The sequence below is a fragment of the Gopherus evgoodei genome, chromosome 3, assembly GCF_007399415.2.
Source record: "Gopherus evgoodei ecotype Sinaloan lineage chromosome 3, rGopEvg1_v1.p, whole genome shotgun sequence".
Classification (NCBI taxonomy): domain Eukaryota; kingdom Metazoa; phylum Chordata; order Testudines; family Testudinidae; genus Gopherus; species Gopherus evgoodei.
In genome coordinates this window covers 71,196,286-71,209,922 of record NC_044324.1, presented here as the reverse complement: position 1 = coordinate 71,209,922, position 13,637 = coordinate 71,196,286, and positions in this window count along the sequence as shown.

Genomic DNA, 13,637 nt, shown 5'->3' with positions numbered 1-13,637 from the left:
TTTACACAAGTCCTAACAACGTTAGTGGACATTACATATTTATCAAGAGGAAAATACCCCCTGACTTGGTGTTAGCACTAAAAGATTTTTTAACAACTGAAATATGTTTTTGAGGGGAGAGAAAGCAAATATAAGCTATAAGACTTTCCAGGAGATTTTAAAAGAGCCTATGTAACCTTTTCTGAGTTCTGTCATAAGATGTTCTTAAGAAGAGTAAAGAAAAACAAAAGCCATTCATGCAGGTTCTGATTTTCACAAGTATTATGTACCTGTACCTCCCACAGAGGTCAATATGTTTTCTTTTAATAGCTGACTGCTGAAGATGCTCACTGTGCAAGTGTTGCATATGTGAATCTTTGCTAGCCAGTTTATTCTCCTCCAGTCAAAATGCCTATTTAAAAGTAAGGATAACATCTCTAGGATTATTTCCATACTATTTTTGTTTTCAAAGTAAAATATTTCAGATTTTAAGAGCCTTTTGTGCCCTACATTCTATATGTGCTATTTGGATAAAAAAATTTGAACTATTCAGTTGGTAGTGACAGCTGAAATTTATAAAAGAGAATATCAACAACTGTTTGCTGGTTCCATGGAAATAGACATTGATTGGCAAAAGGGATTTGCTTTTAAAAATAATATTTGAGTCTAAGGCATGAGTGTAAATAAAGCAAGTTTCAGCTGGAATTTTTTTTTCTAGAAAACAAAAATGTCCTTCAAATATAGGTGACTGGTATACAACATGGTCTAACTTGCGCTGTATTATAAAAATGAATATATAAAATAGCTGAAATATTAAGCTAATAAAATACCTCAGCCAGCCAAATCAAATGCCTTCCAGTTTTCTTTTCCTTCTCACCTCAGAAGCATGGAGGCTTTGTCCAAACTCTCCCTTCTCTGACTGAGCTCACCCTTTCTTTTTGGCCTGAAGAGACACGAAAGAGAGAGAGAAGAGACGAGAAAAAGGAAAGAAATGAGCAAGGTCACATAAGGAAGAAGCAAGCCTGAGGAATCTGCTTCAGGCCAGGGGAAGAGGGTAAACAGCCCCTACCTCTGTGCCAGAGTATACCCCTTTGTTAGGGTCTCAGCTGGTGCCAACCATTCAATTAAACATAAATGCCAGTCTCTCTCAGGGATGGCCCAGTCTTTGCTCCACTTGCAAAAAGGGAGAAGGCTCCCTTGATGGTGGCATCCATAGCTCACATGCTGCTCACCTGTCTGATCAGTATGGACACCCTACCTCAGTTTGCAGCTCTAGTCCACTGCATATCCCATCTGTGGCAGCCAGTGGTTTCCCCAGGAATTGAAACGGGGGTGGGAGGGTTCAACTTTGAAATATGAATAAAATAAATGTTGTGTTAGGATAATGCAAATGTAACATAAGGATAATGCAAGTTACACCAAAACACATAACAGGTCTAGATTTTTATATATATATATATTTTAAATGTATTTAATTTAAATTGACTTTTGAAAATTAAGCCATTGTGGGATAAGAGGGAAGGCCATTCATGGATGAGTAACTGGTTAAAAGATGGGAAATAAAGGGTAGGAATAAATTATCAGTTTTCAGAATGGAGAGAGATCAATTGTGGTATCCCTGAGGGGTGAGTTCTGGGACCATTACTGTTCAACATACTCATAAATGATCTGGAAAAATGGGTAACCAGTGAGGTGGCAAAATTTGCAGCTGATTTTAAAAATAGGAGATATACCTATCTCCTAGAGCTGGAAGGGACCTTGAAAGGTCATTGAGTCCAGCCCCTTGCCTTCACTAGCAGGACCAAGTACTGATTTTTGCCCTAGATCCCTATGTGCCCCCCCAGATTGAACTCGCAACCCTGGGTTTAGCAGGCTAATGCTCAAACCACTGAGCTATCCCTCCCCCCCAAATACAAAGCTATTCAAGTCCCAGGCACACTGTGAAGCGTTACAAAGGGATTTCACAAAACTGGGTGACTGGGCAACAAAAATGGCAGATGAAATTCAATGTTGATAAATGCAAAGTAATGCACAGTGGAAAACAATGTAAACTATACATACAAAATGAAGGAGTCTGAATTAGCTGTTAACACTCAAGAAAGAGAACTTGGAGTCATTGTGGATAGTTCTCTGAAAACATCCACTCAATGTGCAGCGGCAGTCAATCATTCCCAACATTCTGTTCGTTTTTTTTAAAAGAACAGGAGTACTTGTGGCACCTTTAGAGACTAACAAATGTATTTGAGCATAAGTTTTTGTGGGCCCCCTTCATCAGATGCACAGAATGGAACTTATAGTGAGGAGATATATATATACATACAGAAAACATGAAAAGGTGGGAGTTGCCATACCAGCTCTAAGAAGCTAATTAATTAAGGTGCACTATCGTCAGCAGGAGAAAAAAAACTTTTCTAGTGATAATCAAGATAGCCTATTTAAAACAGTTTGACAAGAAGGTATGAGGATACTTAACATGGGGAAATAGATTCAATGTGTGTAATGGCTCAGCCATTCCCAGTCTCTATTTAAGCCTAAATTGATTGTATCTAGTTTGCATATTAATTCAAATTCAGCAGTTTCTAGTTGGGAGTCTGTTTTTGAAGTTTTTCTGTTGCAAAATTGCCACCTTTTAAATCTGTTACTGAATGGCCAGAGAGGTTCTAGTGTTCTACTGGTTTTTGAATGTTATGATTCCTGATGTCAGATTTGTCAATTTATTCTTTTGCGTAGAGACTGTCTGGTTTGGCCAATACACGCTGGCACATGATGGCATATATCACATTGGTAGATGTGCAGGTGTACGAACCCCTGATGGCATGGCTGATGTGATTAGGTCCTATTATGGTGTCACTTGAATAGACTGGTGTCACTTGAACATGTGGACAGAGTTGGCATCGGGCTTTGTTGCAAGAATAGGTTCCTGGGTTAGTGTTGTTGTTCTGTGGGTGTGTGATTGCTGGTGAGTATTTGCTTCAGGTTGGGGGGCTGTCTGTAAGCGAGGACTGGCCTGTCTCCCAAGATCTGGGAGAGTGAGGTATCATCTTTCAGGATAGGTTGCAGATCTTTGATGATGCACTGGAGAGGTTTTAGTTGGGGGCTGAAGGTAACGGCTAGTGGCATTCTGTTATTTTCTATGTTGGGCCTGTTTTGTGGTATGTGACTTCTGGGTACCCTTCTGGCTCTGTCAATCTGTTTTTTTACTTCAGCAGGTGGATATTGTAGTTTTAAGAATGCTTGATAGAGATCTTGCAGGTGTTTGTCTCTGTCTGAGGGATTGGAGCAAACACGGTTGTATCTTAGAGCTTGGCTGTAGACCATGGATCATGTGGTGTGTCCTGGATGGAAGCTGAAGGCATGTAAGTAAGTAAGTATAGCAGTCAGCAGGTTTCCGGTATAGGGTGGTGTTTATGTGGCCATCGCTTATTAGCACAGTAGTATCAAGGAAATGTACCGCTTGTGTGGATTGTTCCAGGCTGAGGTTGATGGTGGGATGGAAATTTGTTGAAATCATGGTGAAAGTCCTCAAGGACTTCTTTTCCGTGGGTCCAGATGATGAAGATGTCATCAATGTAGCGTGAGTAGGGGCATTAGGGGATGAGAGCTAAGGAAGCGTTGTTCTAAGTCAGCCATAAAAATGTTGGCATACTGTGGGGCCATGCGGCTACCCAGAGCAGTGCCACTGACTGGAAGGTATATATTGTCCCCAAATGTGAAATAGTTGTGTGTGAGGACAAAGTCGCAAAGTTCAGCCACCAGATTTGGCATGTAACTAGTTTACAAAACTTGGGGGGTGGGTGTTGGGAAATCACTGGTGGCAGCTTCTCAGTGTCCACAAGTTCCAAGAGCTGCTGCACCTGGGATCTCCCAGCCAGACACAGTTCTGGTTAACACCTATTTGGGAAGGTATTTCTACTGCCACCTCTTCTTCTCTCAGTCCTGCTGGCAGACTGCTCCTCCACACCCACACACTTCCTCTGGAGGGTCCTCCACAGCTGCATTGCTCCCTGGCATCTTGACCTACCCCCTCCCTTGGCCTCTGATGGTTTCTGACCACTTCCGCCTCCTATGCAAATAATGCAATTGTGGCCTGTCAATGGCCTAATGCCCAGAGTGGCCCAGGTTTTGCCCCACGTTCATAGAAGTAGAGGGCTCTGCTAGACAGTTTTTGCTGTAGCCAGTCCAACTTTTCAGCAGCCATCCACCCTTTCCAGACTCCAAAGGTGCCTAGACCTTAGGCTTCCCCACCAGGCCCAGCCTGGATAAACCCTGTCGTTGCAAGTACTTTCTGGTACCTCTCTTCCCAAGATTCCATTTCTTAATCAGGCTCAGAGGTGGAAGCCTCTCAAGATATTTGCTGGCTGTAATTAAAGGATTTTTTTTATCATGGTTACTGATGCAAATTTAACAAGCTGGGAACCCACGGAGGAAGAAAACAATTTAAGACTTATTAAACTCATCTTGTCATTCAAAAAATCATTTTAAGGAAGTACGCAGCAGACATGACAGCGACACCTCATCAGCACCTTCCTATCTCATCAGACAAGGGGAAATGAGAAATCTAAGGGAATAAATGGTATACATTACCTCATCATTACCCACCTGACAGCACAGTGCCCTAATGAACAACAGTCTCTCAATATACTAGGAAGAAAGGACAAGAAAATAATGGTCAGCTGTGGCCAAGTAAAAAGGCAGAACCCTGCATGCTTCACTGTATGTAAAATATTTCAATTTATTATTATAAGAAAAAAAAATTCCCATCTTTCCCAGCCCCTTTAAGCTGGTGATAAGCGAAATGGGGAGGAAGAGTCAACAAGACAATGTGTTGCTCTGGCCACAAATAGGGGACATAAAATAAATTTTTAAAAAATACAGGATTTATTAAAAATTTTAAGCAGTACTATTTAACAGCTACTCTATTAAAATATTTAATTAAAATATTTTTATTAATTTGCTGTCATGTTAAGATATGCATGGACATGCAAATAAACAACCTTTTATAGGTATCAGCTGTACCTTAGTCCCCTTTCTCTCTCCTTTTTGTTTTCTTTCTTTGTTATATTATGACTTTATCTAGATTGTTGGGAGGAGGACCATCTTCTTTTTATGTGTAAAATCACTACCTAGCAACTAGGATCCAATTAGGGTTGCCAACCCTCCAGGATTGTCCTGCAGTCTCCAGGAATTAAAGATTAATATGTCCAACCAAACTTGGCAATCCTAGACACATTTCAAAAATCTGTACAGGAGTCTAAAAATAGACAAAGTTATTTCTATGATAGGAAGTTGAGTGCTGGAAATGCTACATAACAATAGGAATTGCTCACCAGTGATCCCTCTAGTTCAGTTTTATGGGAAAATGCAAAGAACCTACTGGCCGCGGATGCATCCCAAGTCTTCAAGGGAAATCAAACATTAAACACAATTGTTTTTGAACCCTGTAGTGTAGTTACAAATGTGCACTTACCAGAGGTGCCTTCTCCGGCTTCAGGGTCCGGGAACCCTCCTTGGGGGCTTCAGGTCCGGGATCCTGCCTTGGGAGGTTATTGGCTTCAGCGTGATGAAAAGGTCCTAGCTGCCATGGAGAACAGATTCTCCACTTGCCTGCTATGCATTCTCCTCATCCACAAAATCCTCCTCCCTGTTGCATGAGACTCCCTCCTTGCAGGTGTCCATGGTCCCTTCCAGAATGTCATGCAGCTGATCATAGAAGCAGCATGTAAGGGGCACTGACCCAGAGTGACCGTTTGCCTCCTTTGTCTTTTGGTAGGCTTGCCTGAGCTTCTTAACTTTCGCGTGGCACTGCTGTGTGTCCCTGTTCTAGCGTCTCTCCACCATGCCCTGTGCAATATTGGCATATATATTAGCATTTCTTCTTTTTGATTGGAGTTCCGCCTGCACAGGTTCTTCTCCCCATATAGCAATCAGATCCAGTGTCTCCGGTTTGGTCCATGCTGGAGGCGGAGCTCGTTTGCGATTCTGCGACTGCATGGTCACCTGTGCTGCTGAGCTTGCCACACTGACCAAACAGGAAATGAAATTCAAAATTTCCTAGGACTTTTCCTGTGTACCTGGCTAGTGTATCAGAGTTGAAAGTGCTGTCCAGAGCAGTCACATTGGAGCACTCTGGGATAGCTCCTGGAGGCCAATGTCATCAAATAGTGTCTGCACTACCCCAAATTTGATCCAGCAAAGTCGATTTTAGCGCTACTCCCCTCGCCAGGGAGGAGTACAGCAGTTGATTTTAAGAGCCCTTTAGGTTGATGGAATGGGGTTAAAAACATAAGAACAGCTGTAGTGGGTCAGACCAAAGGTCCATCCATCCCAGTATCCTGTCTACCGACAGTGGCCAATGCCAGGTGCCCCAGAGGGAGTGAACCCAACAGGCAATGATAAAGTGATTTCTCTCCTGCCATCCATCTCCACCGTCTGACAAACAGGCTAGGGACACCATTCCTTACCCATCCTGGCTACTATCCTTGACCTGGCTAATATGACTTAACCTCCATGAATTTATTCAGTTCTCATTTAAACCCTGTTATAGTCCTAGCCATCACAACCTCCTCAGGCAAAGAGTTCCACAAGTTGACTGTGTGCTGTGTGAAGAAATTACTTTTATTTGTTTTAAACCTCCTGCCCATTAATTTCATTTGGTGGCCTCTACTTCTTGTATTATGGGAACAAGTAAATAACTTTTCTTTATTTACTTTCTCTACATCACTCATGATTTTATATACCTCTATCATATCCCCCCTTGGTCTCCTCTTTTCCAAGCTGAAAAGTCCTAGCCTCTTGGTTGTGCAGATGGATTACTTATAAAATCGACCTAATGTGGCTAAATTTGACCTGACCTGACGTCATAGGGTAGAGCACGGCTCAGTGTGTAACACTGATGCCTACATATGCTCAATAGCTATTTCTTACACCTCTACCTGCTTGCTGCCTCATAACCTGCCCTGGGCTGTTCAGCTCCATGTTACATTTCTCACCACTGAGAAAGTGACTGATTTCATTTGTCCCCACTGCTTCCATGCAACAGGAGCATCTATGGGGAAAGGCAGGAATCTATCCCATACCTTGGAAGTAACTCTGGCTAGAAGGGGGGCACAAATAAAAGGTTCTGGCCCCCAGATTTCTTGAGATGTCTTTGACATGGACACCCAGCAGAGATGCGGCAGCACTCCCCCTGGAAGCAGTGTTCTCAGTGTGTTCGTGCAGCCTGGAGAGGGAGGAAACAGCAGGCCAGCTGGCTGTATTATCGTAGTACCTGGGACCCTCAGTCATGGACCGGGACCCCATTGTGCTTGGTGCTGGCTGAGCTTCTTCCCACCACATGAGACTGCTTAGCCTTCCCTGCCGCTGGAGTCTCACGCATTGTCTCTGCCTCCACCTTCTGCCTCATCTGGCTGGATGGCCTGCAGAGCAGGCAGCAGCACTTATCACTGATAAGCTGATCAGCTCCCCGACCATGAAGCACAGCCCCAGCTTCTCTGGGAGCGAGAGGCCTGTGGTGGGCCTTAGACCCCCTTTACCATGGGGCCCTGACCTATGCTCCTCCTCTCCCCCACGAGGCTCCTAAGAGCTGCACAAGGAGCCTGGGCCGCTATGGGGAGCCCTGGACCCTCCACCTGCTCTGGGCGGCACGCCCCAGAGGGCAGGGGGAAAGGCCAGGGGCTACTCTCGGGCACCCCAGCCCTCTGTCCAGGGCAGGTGGAGGGTCCGGGACTCCGCGAGTGGCTCTTACTTCTGTCCAGCTTTTTTGTTGTCTCCTTAATGTTGTTCCAATATTTATATATATTTTTAATGTAGCCAAGTATACTTTGCTGTGGGAAAAGTGTGGAATCAACTTTGGGAGAGCAGATGGCCAAGATGGAGGAGGATCTTAATCTTAAAGCGTGTCTACAACATGAAAAAGTTTACTCAGCACTATACTGGTATAATTCAAACTACAACTCTGCAGTCTCTGTTTTGTTTTGTATAGCATCAGCCAGGGCCAGCTCCAGGTTTTCTGCCACCCCAAACAGCAGAGGGGAAAAAAAAAGTTAAAAACTGATCGGCGGCACTTCGGCAGCAGCTCAATCGCGCCGCTCCGTTCTTCGGCAGCAGTTCAGCGGCGGGTCCTTCACTCCCTCTCATCCTCTTTGGCGGCACTTCAGCAGCAGCTCAAAGAGGAAGAGAGGGACTGAGGGACCCACTGACAAATTCCCGCTGAAGACCCGGACGTGCCGCCCCTTTGTATTGGCCGCCCCAAGCACCTACTTCCTTCACTGGTGCCAGGATTTGGCCTTGGCATCAGCCAAACTTTAAGTTCCTTAGAAGTGAGTGCATTTCAGTGGTACCGCATACATCCATCTGTAAAGCACTTTGGTACCTCTCAGGATGAAAAGTATTATAGAAATGTACATTACTATTAGACACCTAACTCAAGTCACTGTTGTGTCATTGTCTATCTGTACTGTACACAGCAAAAAGCACAGCAAGGGGTCTCCATACCACATTTGGCAGGAAGTAAGAGACTGAGAATATCACAATATATAGGTTCTGAGTTCTCCAATAAATCATTCCAGTAAAACAGGAAAGATCAGATTTACATTCCTAGTATTTCTAAGGTTAAACAAGGCAATGGGAAGGCGACGGGGAAGGAAATAAAAAAACCTTCAAGCTTTCAGGGTTTTTTTTAATGCCTAATAAAGATGCCAAAAAAGGGTATGAGACCAATTAAAAACATTATGTATGTTATCTTTAAGAGTGGTTTGTCTGCTAAAGGCACACAGAATTATACTTAAAATGTGTGAAAGAGAAATTTTGAACTGGTGTCTTAAGCAGGGATTGAACTGCTATGCTCTATTGGAACTTTTACAGTTTCCGTATCAAATTCTGCAAGATTTAAATTTATATTTAAAGCCCTGCACAGAGGTTATTACAGGCTAAGGGCGTTACTGAGTCTGCCCACAGGCTCCAATTCTGCATTAAGATGTATAAACTATGATCTCTGAAACCTAATGATGATACTTGAAAGCCCTGATCTTGCAGAAGTCTGTTTAGCTCTCATTTCTCTCATCCTAAATGCTGATATCCGCAAAGGGACACAGTCAAAATAGAAACAAGGAATCTGGTTGTTTTTGTGGATACAGACTAACACGACTATCCCCAACAGTCAAAATAAAATGACTTGTATATGAAAATTCTGTTGTTACAAGGAACATCTAACACTACAGTATCTGAAAGGGAGTAGAGAAAAATGTATTTTTCTCAGTTTACTTTGTGCATTTGTCAGTACTGTGTATAGTCAGTTCCACTGTTTCCCTTTGTATATTGCTATTTATATTATAGTAGCCCCTAAAGGAACGAATCAATATCAGGGCCACCATGTGCAAGGCATCCTATAAACACATAGCAACTGGTCTGAAATGCTACCAGCACAAGCTGACAAAGACTAGCAAAGGGTAGATGGGGAAACTGAGGCACAGAGCAATTAAGTGCTTTGCCCAAGGTTACCCAGAGGTCAATGGGAGACAGGAATAGAACCACAATCTAATGAATTTCAGCCGCAGTGCCTTATCTACTGCTGCCTAATCAGTCAATTCCCCTGTGGGCCCTGATCTTGCAGGTGAGTATGAACGGAGTTCCACTGACTTTTGCACTGACCAGATGTGGGGGTGTTTGTTTGCCGATATCTTTCAGAGGGTATGTCTACACTACAGGATTATTCCGATTTTACATAAACTGGTTTTGTAAAACAGATTGTATAAAGTCAAGTGCACGTGGCCACACTAAGCACATTAATTCGGCGGTGTGCGTCCATGGTCCAAGGCTAGTGTCGATTTCTGGAGCATTGCACTGTGGGTAGCTATTCCGTAGCTATCCCATAGTTCCCGCAGTCTCCCCTGCCCCTTGGAATTCTGGGTTGAGATCCCAGTGCCTGATGGGGCAAAAATCATTGTCGGGGGTGGTTCTGGGTAAATGTCATTAGTCATTCCTTTCTCCATGAAAGCAACGGCAGACAATCATTCCATGCCCTTTTTCCCTGGATTGCCCTGGCAGACGCCATAGCACGGCAACCATGGAGCCCGTTCAGCTTTTTTTTATTGTCACCGTATGTGTACTGGATGCCGCTGACAGAGGCGATACTGCAGCGCTACACAGCAGCATTCATTTGCCTTTGCATGACAGCAGAGACCGTTCTCGGTCATTCTGTACCATCTGCTGCGCCATTTGAGATGATGGTTATCTGTCGTCTGTACCGTCTGCTGCTGTCATGGGTGTCCCGGCTGAGGTTGGCCGGGAGCGCAAAGACAAAAATGAGAATGACTCCCCAAGTCAATCCCTCCTTTATGGTATCTAAAAATAGTCAGTCCTGCCTAGAATATGGGGCAAGTGTACTAGAGAACCAGTGTATCAGAGAACCAGAGAACACAGCTGCTCCGTGTCAGATCCCGCAGAAATGATGAGCTCAGGGCCGACTTTAGGCAGATTCAGCCAATTCCCCGGAATCGGGCCCCGTGCCTAAGAGGGCCCCGCGCCTTAAGCACCTTTTAAATTTTTTTTACTTACCCCAGCTGCGGTCTGCTCTGGGGTCTTCCATGGCCCCATTCCCCTGACCAAAGCGCCAGCGGGAGCGCAGCTGCCCCACAGCCCGGCTCTCCCAGCTTGAGCCCCAGCCGGAGCGCGGCAGGCCCTGCAGCCCTGCTCTCCCAGCTAGCCGCCCAGTGGTCCCTGCTGGAGCCCCGGTCAGAGTGCGGCAAGCCACCCCGCGGCCCCAGCTGGAGCCCCGGCCGGAGCGGGGCAAGCCACCCCGCAACCCCGCTCTCCCAGCCGGAGTGCAGCAAGCAACCCCGCAACCCTGCTCTCCCGGCCGGACCCCCGGCCGGAGCGGGGCAAGCCACCCCGCAATCTCGCTCTCCCGGCTGGAGCCCCGGCTGGAGCGGGGCAAGCCACCCTGCAGCCCTGCTCTCCCGGCTGGAGCTCTGGGCCCTTTAAATAGCCCCCAAAGCCCTGGGATAGCAGGGGGCTCCGGGGGCTATTTAAAGGGCCGGGGCTCCAGCTGCCTCTGCCACCCCGTCCTTTAAATAGCCACCGTGTATTCTCCAGGGCTCCTGCAGCTACTTAAAAGGTCTGGGGGGGTAGAAGCAGGGGAACCCCAGGCCCTTTAAATAACCCCCGGAGCCCTGGGATAGCAAGAGCCTTGGGGGCTATTTAAAGGGCGGGGGCTCCAGCTGCCTCTGTTGCACCCCCTGCCCTGCCCGCACCAGCCCTGCCCCCTGCCTGCAGCCAGCTCTGCACCCTATGCCCACAGCCAGCCCCTGCCAAACCCCTTGCCCTGTCTCCAGCCAACCCCTGCCACACACCTTTATGGCCCTGCTCAAAGCCAGCCAGCCCCACACACAGCCCTGCCCACACCCAGCCCCACACCCCCTGCCCTGTCTCCCACCAATCCCTGCTGCACCCCCTGCCTGAAGCCAGCCAGTTCCGCACTCCTCTGTCTCCAGCCCTCTCAGCCCCTGCTGCATCCCCCTGCGGCCCTGCCTGAAGCCAGCCCACCCCACACACCCGTCTCCAGCCAGCCCTGCACCCCTTGCCCTGCCTGCAGCTAGTCTCTATCTCCAGTCAGCCCCTGCCCTGCATCCAACCAGCCTCATGTCCACTGCTGCCCTGCATTTCCCAGGGCAGTAACCCTACACACCTGCTTCAATGAGGGGGGCAGGGAGCAGCTGGGACCCACATATGTGCACACCCACAGGGAGTGGCAGGGACCCACACATGTGAAATGGTGGTCATTAATAAGCAATCAACAGCATATATGATGCAATGTACATAATATATAATTGTATTATTTATATAGTTATGGAAAGTAAATAATACATGGAAGAAATAAAAGACTTCTTTTTTTACACTTTTTTTTTTTAGTCATCCTTGCCAGGGCCCCGCCAAAAATGTTAGAATTGGGCCCCGCACTTCCTAAAGCCGGCCCTGGATAAGATGCATGCCATTCATGGGGGGTGCCCCAGCAACAACCCCACCCGTTGCTTCCCTCCTCCCCCAACCTTCCTGGGCTACCATGGCAGTGTCGCCTGCATTTGTGTGAAGTAATAAAGAATGCAGGAATAAGAAACACTGACTTGTTAGTGAGATAAAATGAGGGGGAGTTAGCCTCCAACTGCTATTAGTCCAGGCAGGACATTAAGCGGTGTGGGGGAGAGGAGCCCAGCATCCCGCTGCTATGATAGTCCAGGCAGTACAGAATCTTTTCTTTACACATGAAAGGGAGGGGGCTGATGGAGCTCAGCCCCCAGTTGCTATGATGAAGACGGTTACGAGCCATTCTGTACCATCTACTGGGAATGACCGGGAATCATTCCTATTTTTACCCAGGCGCCCCCGGCCAGCCTCACCTGAGGCCAGCCAGGAGCACTCAGCAGACAGCAAGCATATTGTACCGTCTGCCACCGAGGAGGGAAGAGGAGCGGATACTGCTCTTTACTGCTGCAGCATCACGTCTACCAGCAGCATTCAGAAGACATAGGGTGACATTGAAAAAAATCAAGAAAGGATTTTTTTCCCTTTTCTTTCACCGGGCAGGGAGGGGGGTAAATTGACGAGTTATACCCTGAACCACCCTGGACAATGTGTTTGACCTACAGGCATTGGGAGCGCAGCCAAAAATGCAAATGCTTTTCGGAGGTTGCTGGGGACTGTGGGATAGCTGGAGTCCTCAGTATCCCCTCCCTCCCTCCATGAGCATCCATTTGATTCTTTGGCTTTCCGTTACGCTTGTCATGCAGCACTGTGCTGTGGACTCTGTATCATGGCCTGGAGATTTTTTTCAAACGCTTTGGCATTTCATCTTCTGTAACGGAGCTCTGATAGAACAGATTTGTCTCCCCATACAGCGATCAGATCCAGTATCTCCCGTACGGTCCATGCTGGAGCTCTTTTTGGATTTGGGACTGCATGGCCACCCGTGCTGATCAGAGCTCCACGCTGCGCAAACAGGAAATGAAATTCAAAAGTTCACAGGGCTTTTCCTGTCTACCTAGCCACTGCATCCGAGTTTGGATTACTGTCCAGAGCGGTCACAGTGGTGCACTGTGGGATACCGCCGGGAAGCCAATACCGTCGATTTGTGGCCACACTAACCCTAATCTGATATGGTAATACTGATTTCAGTGATTCTCCTCGGGGAGAAGTACAGAAAATGATTTTAAGAGCCCTTTATATCTATATAAAGGGCCTCATTGTGTGGACGGATACAGCGTTAAATCGGTTTAACGCTGCTAAAATCGGTTTAAACATGTAGTGTAGACCAGGCCAGACAGCAAGTGGGGGGAAGGAAAGGGGGAATAATATAGGCTGACGCCTTAATGTACATGTTTAATAACAGCTGTATTTTTTAGAAGTGGGGGACTCTGATTACAAACCAGGATTAAAGTTAGGCCCTGAAGCCATCACACACACACCCCCCCGGCGCCCCCCACACTGACCCAATTTCAGCTGGGAAGGGGCCTTTTCAAACATTTCACTGTTATCCCTCCGGTGAAAGGCTCCAGCGGCGGGACGCTGACTAGGAAGCCAACTCCCCTGCATGTCTCCCCAGCTAGAGGCCCCGCAGGAGGCTGGTGGCGCCTCCTGCAGAGGTTCCGCTTCTCTCTCGCTGCGGT